The sequence below is a fragment of the Macaca fascicularis genome, chromosome 1, assembly GCF_037993035.2.
Source record: "Macaca fascicularis isolate 582-1 chromosome 1, T2T-MFA8v1.1".
Taxonomy (NCBI): Eukaryota; Metazoa; Chordata; class Mammalia; order Primates; family Cercopithecidae; genus Macaca; species Macaca fascicularis.
In genome coordinates this window covers 17,488,026-17,503,769 of record NC_088375.1, presented here as the reverse complement: position 1 = coordinate 17,503,769, position 15,744 = coordinate 17,488,026, and the positions used below count along the sequence as shown (strand labels likewise).

The 15,744-nt window shown below is 42.4% G+C and overlaps 1 long non-coding RNA gene across 1 annotated transcript; it reads left to right on the top strand.

Moving 5' to 3' along the window:
* Positions 1-6,263: 6,263 nt before the first annotated feature.
* LOC141407276 (uncharacterized) lies at positions 6,264-13,025 on the top strand. Its single transcript, XR_012415740.1, has 3 exons — positions 6,264-6,387; positions 11,968-12,054; positions 12,874-13,025. It is a non-coding gene; the product is annotated as an uncharacterized lncRNA (long non-coding RNA).
* The last annotated feature ends 2,719 nt before the right edge of the window (positions 13,026-15,744 follow it).

Below are 15,744 nucleotides of genomic sequence, written 5' to 3'. Positions count from 1 at the left end.
TTAGGTCTTCTTTTGTGTCTTTTGTGTCTTTCAGTGAAGCTTTATAATTTTGTTTTTAGATCGCGCTCATTTTTTTTTCTTCAAGAGTTAGAGTCTTGCTGTGTTGTTCAGGCTGGACTTGAATTCCTAGGCTCAAGCGATTCTCCCACCTCAGTTACAGATATGCGCTATTGTGTCTGGCTTGAGATCTTGCTCTTTTTGATACGTTTATTCCTTGGTCCCATAAGTGTTGTTATTGGGGAGAATAGTATCTTTTTCAAAATTTTACTTTCTCATTGACATTTTCACGAGGACAATGTTGACTTTTCTATATTGTTTTTGTGTCTAACAATGTGTCCAAACTCTTATTTGTTCTAATAGTTGGTTTAATTATTCCTTGGGATTTTAAAATGTGCATAACCACAACATCTAATTGTTTATTCATTTCCAATACTTTTACCTGTCTGAGCAAATTGAGATTATGTATTGTCTTCTTTTAACAACTTTCTTGAAATATAATTTTAGAACTACCTATCAGGTACTATGCTCACTACCTGGGTGACGGGATCCATACTCCAAATCTCAGCATCATGCAATATTCCCATGTAACAAACTGCACATGTACCCTCTGTATCTAAAACAAAAGTTGGAAAAAAAAGTTTTCAGTATGTTCACGGAGCTATGCAACCATCTCCACCATCAAGTTCAGCACATTTTTATTACCTCCCCCTAAAACCAATATCCATTACCTGCCACTCTCAATTACCCTTAATCCCCCCTACCCCCGTGGCCTTAGGCAACAACTAATCTACCTTCTATATGTATATATTTGCCTGTTATGGACATTTCATGTAATGGAATCATAAAATTCCACTCTTTCAATTAGCATGTTTCAATTAGCATGCTGCTTTAATTAGCATGTTTTCAAGGTTCATCCATGTTGCAGCAAGTATCAGTGCTTCATTTCTTTTTATTGCTGAGTAATATTCTGTCGTATGGATACACCACATTTTATTTATTTATTCATCAGTTGATGGACATTTGGGTTGTCTCCACTTTTTTGGCTCTTATGAACAATGCTATGAACATTCATGGACAGTGTTCTTATTTATTTTGATAGTGTTGTTTGTTTGTCTGTTTTTGAGATGGCGTCTCACTCTTGTTGCCCAGGCTGGAGTGCAGTGGCATGATTTTGGCTCACCGCAACCTCCACCTCCCGGGTTCAAGCGATTCCTGCCTCAGCCTTCCATGTAGCTGAGATTACAGGCATGCGCCACCATGCCCAGCTAATTTTTTTGTGTGTGTATTTTTAGTAGAGACAGGGTTTCTCCATGTTGGTCAGGCTGGTCTCGAATTCCCAACCTCAGGTGATCTGCCAGCCTCGGCCTCCCAAAGTGCTGGGATTACAGACATGAGTACCATGCCCGGCCTTGTTTTGTTGTTGTTGTTTGTGTTTTTTTGAGACAGTCTCATTTCGTCACCCAGGCTGAAGTGGAGTGGTGGTATCTTGGCTCACTGCAACCTCCACCTCCCTGGTTCAAGCAATTCTCGTGCCTCAGCCCCACCTGAGTCATGTAGTGCATGACTACAGGCATGCACCACCACACCTGGCTGATTTTTGTATTTTTAGTAGAAACGGAGTTTCACCATTTTGGCGTCTACTCTCGAACTCCTGACCTCAAGTGATCCGCCTGCCTTGGCCTCCCAAAGTCCTGGGATTACAGAAGTGAGCCACCACACCTGGCCTATTCTAATAGTTTTTATTTATTTTTTATTTTTTAAAGCAGATTCCTTAGGGTTTACTACATACAAAATCATGTCATCTGCAACTACAGGTAGTTTTACTTCCTTTCCAATCTTGATGCCTTTTATTTTTGTCTCTTACCTAATTGCTCTGTCTAGAACCTCCAGTACAATGTTGAACAGAAGTGGCAAAAGTAGGCATCCTTGTCTTGCTCCTGATCTTAGGGAGAAGGCTTTTAGTCTTTTATCATTAAGTGTGATGTTATCTGTGGGTTTTTCATAAATACCCTTTATCAGGCTGATGAAGTTCCCTTCTAGTCCTAGTTTGTTGAGTATTTTATCATGAAAGAGTGTCAGATTTTATCATGTGCTTCTGCATCTGTTGCAATGATCATACAATTTTTGTCCTTTCTTCTCTTGATATGGCTGTTACATTCATTGATGTTCAAATATCACATGACTGGGATAAATTTCACTTGGTCATGATGTATAATCCTTTTTATGTGCTGGATTCAGTTTGCTAGTACGTTGTTGAGGATTTTTGTGTTAGTATTCATAGATACTGGTCTGTAGTGTTTTGGCATGTGTATGACATCTTTGTCTGGTTTGTTATCAGGGAACACTGACCTCATCTCCACCTTGCCTCCAACTGTGAGCAGCTGCTTTGTTAATTAATGTGCATCCCAATCCGTATTCAGATCCTTCCACATTTCTAAGGGATTTGCTTTTCTATTTTCCTTGTATCTGTTATTTCTTTGTGTTTATAGTATGTGGCATTCTACTTTAGGTCTGTCTTCCATGTTGCCAGATCTGCTAGTCAAATTTTTGAAAGAAAAATATTTTTTACTTATTTTTTATATGCACATTATAGAAAAACCTAGAGGCAGAAAAAAAAAAAAGCTTTTATAATTCTGCTTATAGAGGTAACTGCTATTAGCATTATGTTTACTCCATGTCTTTCTAATCTCATTTCTGTGTGTGTGTGTGCACAGGTATATGTGCACATGTATAAATACAGCTAAACTAAAGAGGAATTGATGCCTTTATACTATATTATTATTATTATTATTGAGACGGAGTCTCACTCTGTCACCCAGGCTGCAGGGCAGTGGTATGCTCTTGGCTTACTGCAACCTCCGCCTCCTGGGTTCAAGCGCTTCTCCTGCCTCAGCCTTCTGAGTAGCTGGGATTACAGGCATGCACCACCATGCCCAGCTAATTTTTATATTTTTAGTAGAGATGGAGTTTCACCATGTCGGGCAGGCCAGTCTTGAACTCCTGACCCCAGGTGATCCACCTGCCTCGGCCTCCCAAAGTGTGACTTACAAGTGTGAGTCACCGTGCCCAGCATTTACTATTTTATAACATGATTTTTTTCACTAAAGATATTGTCAAAACATTTACATGTTAATCAATGTATTCCTACCAGGTGATTTTTAATAGCTACAAAGTATCCCATCATGGTTCTATAATGCAGTTTATTCACCCATCTCTGTTGTTGAATATTTAAGGGTTATTTTTTAAAAGTTTGTTTTTATAAACAACACTGACACATACGTCCTTGTAACTGCATCTTTGCCTCCATCTATGTTTATTTCCTTAGTATAAATTGCTGAAAGTAGAATACCTAGGTCTTATGAATGTTTTTGATATTTACTGAAAAATTGAGTTGATTTATTCTGGAACAATTATCAACCAGATTCCTTTTTAAAAATTCTGATTCAGTTATGTAAACTCCACATGGTGTGAAATGGATTTATATGTGTCTCTTCCCAGGGCTGTAGGCATTACGCTGTAATTTTCTGCTAAGGTTACTAAGAGGTAGTCTCTGGCACGACTTTCCTACCTACCATAGTTCATACGTGCTCTGAAGTATCAGTACGTGCACCAAAGGAGAAAGTTTCTCTATAATGACTTTTCAATGTGAAAAATAAAGTGTAGATGGCTCACATCATTTATCTGCTCCATTTACCAGCACCCAGCCCCATCCTGCCTCAGTGAACTTAATAAGATTAACAGATGTTATTTCTTTAATCTTCATTAGAATACTGTCAGGTAACAGCATCATTCTGGGGTTACCAGAACTGAGGCATAGAACATTGATGAGAAGGACTAAAATCATGGGAAAACATTCCTCAGGCCTTGCAACTTCCAATACAATCAATCCATACTTTTCTCAAGTAGTTTTTTTTTTTTTTTTTTTTTTTAAACAGAGTGCTACATCAGAAACCTTCAAAATGGAATTGGTTTATTATTCAAATATTCTATTTGCTAAATTATAAATTATGTAAAATATGGCCATCATTCTTGTTTCAAACCTTTGAAAAGAGACATGATAAGATTCTAAGAAATTATCATTCATGTTATAAGTTTCACAATGGTATTATGATTATGTATGGATATGATCATAATTTTTACATATGCATATTGAAGTATATAGGTGGAAAACCGTGAAGTCTGAGATTTGCTTTAAAATTCAGTGGGGAGTGAGGGAAGGAGAGAAGAATGGATGGAGAGTTGAAGCAAGTATGGCAGAATTAGTTGAATTTGTGTGTTGGGTTGATGAGGGCTCACTGTACTATTCTCCTTTTGTGAACATTTGGCTTTTTTTTTTTTTTTTTTTTTTTTTGACGGAGTCTCGGTCTGTGGCCCAGGCTGGAGTGCAGTGGCGCGATCTCGGCTCACTGCAAGCTCCGCCTCCCGGGTTCACGCAATTCTCCTGCCTCAGGCTCCCGAGTAGCTGGGACTGCGGGCGCCTGCCACCACACCCCGCTAATTTTTTGTATTTTTAGTAGAGACGGGGTTTCACCGTGTTAGCCAGGATGGTCTAGATCTCCTGACCTTGTGATCTGTCCGCCTTGGCCTCCCAAAGTGCTGGGATTACAGGCATGAGCCACCACGCCCGGCCACATTTGGCATTTTTCATAATTTAATAAAAGGTGTTTTCTTTAAGTTGGGGAGAGAGGGAGAAGGGGTAGAAAGAGAGGAAAGAGACAGGGAAAAAGAGAGAGAAGACAGAGACAGAGACATAGAGAATCCTGTTGAGACTGAGTCAGTGAGACCAAGTCACAAGAAATCTGTCTGATAAAGGGAAAAACTTGGCTGAAGCTGACTTTGTTATGAATTAGCTTCCTGCTGCCATCTAATGGCACACATGTACATATGGATATGTATAAGTGTATCCATAGACAACACACATACACACATTTCTATTGCTCAAAGCTTGTATCTATCTGTTTTTAAATTATTTCCCCACATCATAAACATCTTTTAATCTCATTTACCCTCATCGCATTTTTGAGAGAGTAAAACAAAGGTGGGGATGTTGCTATCTTTTTGTAGACAAAACTGAGTCACTGAGGAGGTAAGTGGCTTTGCCACTTTTAAAAAGCTACATCGGCTGGGTGGGGTGGCTCACGCCTGTAATCCAAGCACTCTGGGAGGCTGAGGTGGGTGGATCACAAGGTCAGGAGTTTGAGATCAGCCTGACCAACATGGTGAAACCCCGTCTCTACTAAAAATACAAAAATTAGCTGGACATGGTGGCACATACCTGTCATCCCAGTTATTCAGGAGGTTGCAGCAGCAGAATCGCTTGACCCTGGGAGGCGAGGTTGCAGTGAGCCGAGATCGCACCACCGCACTCCAGTCTGGGCAACAGAGCAAGACTCCATCTCAAAAAAAAAAAAAAAAAGCTAGATCAACATGACCTCTTTCCTTGAACCCATGCTTTCTGACATCTGTTTCAGAACTGCTCCGGTTGCATTTCCTAGTGTTAGTCCTTAAAGCACCTTGTATTCAAAGAAGCGAATACAAGGATTACAAGATGTTATGAATATCATTGAGACTGAATATGGAAACTCATTTGAAACCATCTCTGATCTGTGTCTTCATCTTCACACGGTATTCTCCCTGCATGGGTGACTCTCTCCTTCCCCTTTTCATACAGACTGCAATCATTTTGGATTAGGGCTCACCCTACTTCAGTTTGACCTCATCTTAACCAATTACATCTGCAATTACCCCGTTTCCAAATTAAGTCCCATTCTGAGGTACTGGGGATTGGGACTCAGTGTTCATAGTCCAGTGTATGAATAATGAGAAGGGGACACAGTTCAAACCATAACACTCCCTTTTCTGAAACTTCTCGCTAGATTTGTGTTTTGTTCATGTACTGTCTCACATTGCATATGGGTTTCTGCCTTTCCTCTCCTTCTGGATTGTAAGATTTTTTTTTTTTAGATGGAATCTTGCTCTGTTGCCAGGTAGGAGTGCAGTGGCACAATCTCTGCTCACTGCAACCTCCGCCTCCCGGGTTCAAGTGATTGCCCTGCCTCAGCTTCCCGAGTAGCTGGGGCTACAGATGTGTGCCACCACGCCTGGCTAATTTTTTGTATTTTAGTAGAGACGAGGGTTCACCATGTTGACCAGGATGGTCCCGATCTCTTGACCTCGTGATCCGCCTGCCTCAGCCTCCCAAAGGGCTGGGATTACAGGCGAGAGCCACCGTGCCCGGCGAATATTTTTTCTTTTCTTTTTCAGATGGAGTCTCGCTCTGTTGCCCAGGCTGGAGTGCAGTGGCTTGATCTCAGCTCACTGCGACCTCCGCCTTCCAGGTTCCAGCAATTCTCCCGCCTCAGGCCTCCCAACGTGCTGGGATTACAGGTGTGAGCCACCACACCCGGCCTAGATTGTAAGATTTGTAAAGTCTGTGGTTCGTCATAAAACCCAGAGTGCTAAGCACAGAGGTTGGATAGATGTTTATTAGGGGCCTTACATTTCTCCACTATGGCTACCTTTGGGCATCCAGGTTAGGTTATACCTCCATAGAGCAAGAGGCAGGATGTATTTAAAGGTAGGTGAATCCAAAGTTCTTCTACGTACATGTCTGCCTGCACTGAAGTTCATAAGTTTATGTATCATTGTTGGAGTCAGGCCAAAATGGGGTTTGAGAGTCAGGTTGAGAACCCAGGGGATGAGAAATGGATGGGAGAGAGAGAGAGAGAAGGGGGGGAGGGTAGAGGGACAGAGAGAGAGAGAGAGAGAGAGAGAAGAAAGAAAGTGTGGCTATCACAAAGCCAGGGGAGACACTGAGTTAATGATGGTAGCATGATACCAGAGAATCAGAAAGATGCCATAAAAGAAGTGAATACAAGGATTACAAGAACATTTCAAAACCTAATGCTAGTGTTCAGGGGACAGAGATCCTGCAAGTGTTGAAGAGAGGGAGTAAGCCACAAAACAATACCAAGGACCAGTGTCAAAGGGGCAAAATATGTGGCCAAAGGTTCAGGCAAAGGAAGTAGAAGATCAGAAGCAAGAAATGGATTTGATGATGAGCCAGGTCGTTGCCTTTTCCTGGGGATCTTGCATGCCTGGGAAGGCCAGGAACAGATCCATAAATTCAACCAATCTAGGATCCCCTTGGAGAGAGAAGGGGAAGCACTGGGCTGGAGCAGGGGCTTGCATAGCCTCTGGTAGCCACTGACAAGATCTCAGCACGGGAGGCCAACCCTCAGTGGCATTGCTGTTCATTTAATCAAAATGCTGAGCTGTCCAATTAGAAAAAAAGAACTCCTTGTCCCTTCTCTCAAGATGCTGACAGGTTCATGGGGGAAATAAAACACCTTCAAGAAAAAGTAAGCATCCTACAAAGTAGTAACACAATTTACACAGGAAGTTGTATTAAAAAAAAACCTAATTTTTAGGCCTGGTGAATTGGCTTATGCCTATAATTCCAATACTTTGGGAGGCCAAGGTGGGAGGATCACTTAAGCCCAGGAGTTTGAGACTAGCCTGGGCAACTTAGCGAGACCCCATGCTACCAAAAAATTAAAAAATTAGCCAGGACTGGTGGTTTGCACCTATAGTCCCAGCTACTTGAGGGGCTGAGGTGGGAGGATCATTTCAGCCCAGGAGGTCACAGCTGCAGTGAGCAGTGATCCTGCCACTGCACTCCAGCCTGAGCAACAGAGTGAGTCTGTCTCAAAAAAAAAAAAAAAGAAAGAAAAAAAAAAAACAAAAAAAACTGTTTTTCATAGAGAGCCTACAGACATTTCTTAAGGGGAATCAGTTGTAGTCTAGTTAGGGAATTATGCAAATCTATCAAAGAACTAGATTACTTTTTTTTTTTGAGATGCAGTCTGGCTCTATCACCCAGGCTGGAGTGCAGTGGTACAATCTCAGCTCACTGCAACTTCTTCGTCCCGGGTTCAAGTGATTCTCCTGCCTCAGCCTCCCAAGTAGCTGGGACTACAGGCGTGCACCACCACACCTGGCTTTTTTTTTTTGTATTTTTAGTAGAAATGGGGTTTTGCTATGTTGGCCAGGCTGGTCTTGAGCTCCTGATCTCAAGCAATACCCCTGCCTTGGCCTCCCAAAGTGCTGGAATTACAGGCATGAGCCACCGCACCTGGCCTAGATCACTTTTATTAGTACGTGATTTGAAACAGAGCACATGTAGTTCATCTAACAAACTTAGTAGAACATTTCTTTACAGTGTATTACCATTGTAATGCAAATGGCATTTGTAACGCAGAGGGAGAGATTTGACATATTGTTTTACTCTTTGAGATACAGCGTGTTCCTACTGTGGTATTTTTTTACCTTGTTTGGAAACCAGTTAGCACAACTAACCTTGGTCTCATGGAAACTTAAATCACTGTTGGTTAACCCCGGGGCCCAGCCATTGCCTGTACTGATGATTACCTCGTGATGATTACATTCTAGTGCAGTGTCTGAATGTCCGAGGTATATTTGGATCACTTTTAACTGAAGACCCAGTCTTTGTTTTTTTTTTTCTGAGACAGAGTCTTGTACTGTCGCCCTGGGCTAGAGTGCAATGGCACAATCTTGACTCATTGTAACCTCTGCTTCCTGGGTTCAAGAGATTCTTCTGCCTCAGCCTTCCAAGTAGCTAGGATTATAGTCGCCCACCACCACACCTGGCTAATTTTTTTTTTTTTAGTAGAGACGGGGGTTTCACTATGTTGGCCAGGCTGGTCTCGAACTCCTGACTTCGTGATCCACCCACCTCGGCCTCCCAACATGCTGGGATCACAGGCCTGAGCCACCGCGCCAGCCTAGTACCCAGTCATTTAGTGGTCTATACTTCCGTCCAGTTTTTAGCTAAGATAATGCTACAGTGTCCTTCCTTACGGGCATGGTTTTTTATTTTATTTAAAAAGTAACTTTAAAAATTATCGTCCTAAAATCTCATTCTGAATTACTCTTCTGTTGTTCTCAGTGTGCGTAAGAATGTTGCCTTGGGCTTGTTTTGAATCCCTCAGCCAGGACTGGTAGGAACTTTGGAGTTTACTGATTAACAGCAAATGGTGGGAAAGCGCAGAATTTCCTGGAGCCACATGATTTGGTAGCAGGCACAACAGGAACTCTGTGGTTTGAGCTGTTACATCCCAGAGGTGTGATCGAAACAAAACCTCTTTTTAAATGGGGTTAACCTAGAAGGTGACAATTAAAATGTTGAGAGAGATTGTTAGGACAGCCACTGTGGGCAAGTAGTGGTGCCCATAGGAGAGACACCAGAAGATGACTAAGGAGGTGTCACAGCCAGGAGCAGAGACCCTGCAGATGGCAACTCACAACAAAGAGAGGGAGGATCAGGTCAAAAGCTCAGGGGGCTGTTCAATGAATTTTGATAAAGGTGACGTGGAGTTCAATCTGAAACCAGGAAGTGGAAGACCTCCCTGTATCCCCTACAACATTTGTCAACAACGCCTGCCTTTGTGTTAAAACAGGCCGGAATGGGGAGCAAACTACAGAACGGGGACCAGTTTCCTCTCTTTGTGCCCCAGTTCCCCCTCCTTTGTATACACCCACCATCCTGAATAGACTCTGGTTCTCAGCGCTAACACCGACAGCATTCATCCTGTAGAGAAACAAATATTGCTCAGAAGGACACAGCCAAAGAATCATCAGAGAGTTGGGAGCCAAGACCCCGAGGTAGCACTTGTGGAAATCAAGTCTACATAAGATAACTCATGCAAATGAGCCTAACAAGGCCAAAATTGAATTTAACATGGATTGTTTTTTCCCATCATAAGGCAGAACTTTGATAGAACAGCAAGCAACTTCGTGATGTGGTTTTAGACACTTAGACCATATAGTGGCCACGATTGGCTGTTGAGTGTTTCTCTCTTTGGGCATTTTTAAAAAAATCACTAAATACTTTATATCGCATAGAATTTTTGTTGTAAATATGTTGAAAGAGCTGTTTTAGAATTAGCTAGACATTGATTTTTTTCCCATTTTTATTTTTTATGTCACTGTTGTGCACAGATTTTTTTTTTTTTTTGAGACGGTGTCTTGCTCTGTCCCCCTGGCTGGAGGGCAGTGGCGCGGATCTCGGCTCACTGCAAGCTCCGCCTTCCGGGTTCCCGCCATTCTCCTGCCTCAGCCTCCCGAGTAGCTGGGACTACAGGCGCCTGCAACCGCGCCCGGCTAATTTTTTTTTTTTTTTTTTTTGTATTTTTAGTAGAGACGGGGTTTCACCGTGGTCTCAATCTCCTGACCTTGTGATCCGCCCGCCTCGGCGTCCCAAAGTGCTGGGATTACAGGCATGAGCCACCGCGCCCGGCCGTGCACGGATTTAAAAAAAGAAAATACAAACAAATCTAATTGGTCAAGGTATTCCTAAACGTTTTTGCATTCAGAGGCTCTTTCGTCAATCATCTCCGGCCCCCAACCCTGGCTTTATTGAAGTATGATTGACAAATAAAAATTCTACACATTTGGCCAGATACAGTGGCTCCCGCCTGTAATCCCAGCACTTTGGGAAGCCGAGGCGGGCGAATTACCTGAGGTCAGGAATTCAAGACCACCCTGACAACATGGTGAAACTCCATCTCTACTAAAAATACAAAATTAGTTGGGCATGGTGGTGTGTGCCTGTAATCCCAGCTACTTGGGGAGGCTGAGGCAGGACAATTGCTTGAACCCGGAAGGTGGAGATTGCAGTGAGCTGAGATCACACCACTGTGCACCAGCCTGGGAAACAAGAGCAAAAAAACTCTGTCTCAAAAAAAAAAAAATTGTCACTTTGGGAGGCCAAGGCGGGTAGATCACAAGGTCAACAGATCGAGACCATCCTGACTAACATGGTGAAACCCCGTCTCTACCAAAAATACAAAAATTAGTTGGGCGTGGTGGTGTGTGCCTGTAGTCCCCATTACTTGGGAGGCTGAGGCAGGAGAATCGCTTGGACCCGGGAGGTCAAGATTGCAGTGAGCTGAGATCATGCCACTGCACTCCAGCCTGGCAACAGAGTGAGACTTCATCTAAAAAAAAAAAACTGTACATATTTAAGGTGTACAATGTGAAGTTTTGATCTACATATATATCGCGAAGTGATTACCACAATCAAGCTAGTCACATATCTATCATGTTTGTTTGTGTGTGGTATGAATGCTTAAGATCTATTTTCTTAGCAAAATTTCAAGTATACATTTTTTCCCCTTTTTTTGAGATAGGATCTCCCTACCTTGGCCAGGCTGGTTTCAAACTCCTGGGCTCAAACAATCCTCTACCTCAGCCTCCTGAGTCGTGGGGATTACAGAGGCCACCGTACTCCACAACACATTATTATTCACTGTAGTCACCATGCTGTAAAGTAGGTCTCCAGACCTTGTTCACCTTATAACTGAAATTTTGTACCCTTTAACCAACATCCCCTAGTCCATGGTAACCCCTCTACTACTACTGTGTGTTATGGTGAGCTCGACCTGTTTAGATTCCACATGAGTGAGATATGCAGTGTTTGTCCTTCTGGGTCTGGCGTATTTCACTTATGATAATGTTCTCCAGGTTCACCAACGTTGTAGATCTGTGGGCATTTTTAGAAGTGAGGGTCTGCCTGTAAAGATTTCCTGGAAGCTTCTGCCCTCTAGTGCCCAGCCTGAGAGGTAGTGTGGCACCATCCCTACTTATCCTTGCTTCCTTCCTCAATTTACTCATCGCGATTCAGCGTGAGAATATGATAAAGTCAGCAGGATGGAGCTGAGTAGTGCAAATACATAGCAAATCCTATAAAGATTGATGGAAGAGAAATTGGGAGAATCTAGTTAAATAGACCCAAAAGCATGCATACACCAGTATTTTTTCTTTACCATTCTCTTGCGCCCTCTGCTTGTAAGTCACCCTCCAGGAGAATTGTGCAGCCAGTCCTCACAGTCCCCCATCACTGTTCATGTCCTTAATCTCCCTGCTTGCTTCTGCCCTTCTTTCCAGGCGGAGAATGTGGGTTACCTGGTGGGAGCACATCAGATCTGATTGAAGGTCTCTACGGACTCCAGTAGAAAGCATACCTTCGAATAGGTGGGCTTATATCGGTCATTTATTGTTGTCTAAAAACGGATTTGTATGATGAGAAAAATAATGCACGCTCACTGCAGGAAAGTACAAATTCCCCCACTTACTTATTTCTGCATGCAGATGCTTATTTAACTCAGGCTGAGTAGGTTAAGGTAAGAAATTCTGGAATGGGAAGACAAATCATTGGAGAAGAGGATAGTGGAACTTCTAAGAGAGTCCAGGCAGGGATCACACCCAGACCCTGCAGTCTTTCCCCTCCTCTGAACGCGGCCCCTTGAAGTGCTTCGGTTTCCCTTCGTTCAGAGCGTGCGCCTAATATCACGTACACATTCACATAGTTCTTTCGGCCTCAGACCTGTGATTGCTTGGGGATCTGAGCACCACGGACTGGACTGGGGTGACCTGGTGGGTTGGGCTGAATGCGGGCGCTGGGGCCGCCGCCATTGCCAAGCCGCGCCCTGGAGAACAGCTGCCCTGGGTCAGCTGAGACGTACGTGCCTCCCCAGCCGCCTGGCTGCATCTGGTATCCTCTTTGACTTCATCTGGCATCTCTGTAACTCGAGGTCAAGCGGAGAAGAATAACCTGTTGAAATAACAAATCCATTAAGTTATTTTTAAATATGGATAAGTAAAAAATAAGAAAACAGAAATGGTTTATAATCCCACCTCCTAGCTAGCCTTTGTGGACGTTAAAAAAATTACAGGCACAGCCTTAAAATGTGCGTCACAGCATAGGAATGTCGATAGAAATGAAATGAAAAGTCGATAGAACAGAAATGAAAAGTCGATAGACTTTTTTTGTTTTGTTTTGTTTTTTTACAGGCTTGAGCCACCGCGCCCGGCCAAAAGTCGATAGACTTTCTATCCGGCAGTCCTTCATTTCAAAGATAACCATTACTATCTCTGGAAAAAAATATTTACGTATGTGTATACTTATCTTTTAAAATTTGTAGAACATGGATTTTTTTCCCATATTCATTCTGTTGCTGTTTTCTTTTTTCACTTCCTATTTCTCAGAGATATTTATACATTGGCACATCTAGATGTAATTAATACTTCTTAAGAGTGCATAGAATTCCATTTGTAAGGTAGCATAATTTATTTAGCTTATTCCTTACTCATGGATATTCAGGATTTAGTTTTCTCACTATAACCACATTGCAATGAACATATGCTTATGTCTATCTTGGAATATTTTTGTTGGTGTAATCTATAGGGTAATTTCATAGGAGTGGATTCCCTATAGATTCCCTATAGTGTGCCAAGTCGCACAGTGTGGAACTACACTTTAAAAAGGTATTGGTGGGCCGGGCGCAGTGGCTCAAGCCTGTAATCCCAGCACTTTGGGAGGCCGAGGCGGGCGGATCACGAGGTCAGGAGATCAAGACCATCCTGGCTAACCCGGTGAAACCCCGTCTCTACTAAAAAAAATACAAAAAACTAGCCGGGCGAGGTGGCGGGCGCCAGTAGTCCCAGCTACTCGGGAGGCTGAGGCAGGAGAATGGCGTAAACCCGGGAGGCGGAGCTTGCAGGAGCTGAGATCCGGCCACTGCACTCCAGCCTGGGCGACAGAGCGAGACTCCGTCTCAAAAAAAAAAAAAAAAAAAAAAAAAAAAAAAAAAAGGTATTGGTACATTTTGTCAAATTGCCCATAAAAAAGATCATACAAGTTTGGCCGGGCTTGGTCGCTCGTGCCTGTAATCCCAGCAATTTGGGAGGCCGTGGTGGACAGATCACCTGAGGTCAGGAGGTCGAGATCAGCCTGAACAACATGGCGAAACCCTGTCTCTACTAAAAATACAAAAATTAGCCGGGCGTGATGGTGGATGCCTGCAATCCCAGCTACTCAGGTGGCTGAGGCAGGAGAATCGCTTGAACCTGGGAGGCAGAGGTTGCAGTGAGCCGAGATCTCGCCATTGCACGCCCAGCCTGGGCAACAGGAGCAAAACTCCGTCTCAAAAAAAAAAAAAAAAAAAAAAAAAATCATACAAGTTTATAGTCTCACCACAAAGTGAACAAGGTTGAGCATCTTTTCATATGCAAAATGACTGTTAATATTCTTTTTTCTGTGAATTGCTTATTCCTATTCTTTGCTCATTTTTCCGTTGGGTTCAGCATTTACTGATTTGGCTGAGCTTGATAAATTAAGAAAGTTAGGCTTTTGTCTTTCACTGTGTTTTGTAGATGTTTTCTCCAATTTGTCCTGTGTGTTTTAACTTTGTGTTTAGTACTTGTTTTTGTTTGGTTTGGTTTTTGCTGCAGCAGCATTTTTAACATTTCATATGGCAAATTTGGCAGAGTACCTTTAGGCTATTGGCTTTTCTATCTTATTCTGAAAGGCCTTCCCAACTGCAAGCTTATAAATCAATTTACCCATGCTTTTTATTTAAAACAACAACAGCAGTAGCCGCCACATTGTTGTTGTTAGGAAAGCCAGATAGTCAATGCAGAAAGTTTATAAAATACACTTAAGAGACAGAAAGAAATGTTACCGTGAAATTGCTAGAGATAGTCACTATGAATATTTTGTCATAGGAAGTTCCTGCCTTTGATTCTATGTAGTAACTGCTGTATTTTGATGTCATGAATTCTACTTGTTAAATATTTGAGTTATATTTTTAAAAAACAGTTTTATTGAGGTATAATTTATATATCATGAAATTCACCCATTTTAGATGTATAATTCAATGACTTTTAGTAAACTTACATAATTGTGCAATCATCACTACAATCTAAGTCTAGAACCTTTATTTCTTTCACCCTGGAAAGAAACCGTGTGTCCATTTGCTGTAACTCTCCGTTCCCTCCCCTCAGCCTTAGGCAACCACTAATCTACTTCCTGTCTCCATGGATTTGCCTTTTTTGAACATTTTATAGAAATGGAATCATACAATATGTATGTTTTTGTGTGTTTGGCCTCCTTCACTTAATATGAGGTTCATCTATATTGTAGCTGTATCAGTAATTCATTGTTTTTATTGCTAAATAGTATTTCATTGAATGGATATGCCACATTTTTGAGTATCCATTATCAGTGGAAGGACATTTGGATTATGTCCACTTTTCAGCTGTCATGAGTTTTATGCTAGCTATAAACGTTTGTCTACAAGTTTTTATGTGGACGTAGTTTCATTTCTTCTGGGTGTGTATCTAGAAATGGAATTACTGGGTCACATGATAACTTTATGTTAATGTTTGGTTGTATTTTTGAGGAGCTGGGACTGGGATCAATTAATATTGAAAACCTTAACTAGGAAGTGCAGACAGGAGCCTTTAGAGGAAAACCTCCCCAAAAAGGCCAGACCTGTGCAGTGTTTAAAGCTAGAGGACTTTAAAGCTGGGCACGGTGGCTCACGCCTGTAATCCCAGCACTTTGGGAGGGCAAGGGGGGGTGGATTACGAGGCCAGGAGTTTGAGACCAGCCTGGCCACCATGGTGAAACCCTGTCTCTACTAATAATACAAAAATTAGCTGGGTGTGGTGGCACGCACCTATAGTCCCAGGTACTCGGGAGGCTGAGGCAGAAGAATCACCTGAACCTGGGAGGTGGATGTTGCAGTGAGCTGCGATGCTGCGATCACGCCACTGTACTCCAGCCTGGATGACAGAATGAGACTCCATCTCAAAAAAAAAAAAAAAAAAAAAAAAAAAAAGAGGACTTTTAATAGAGCCTAAGGTTACCTTTGGGTCTTG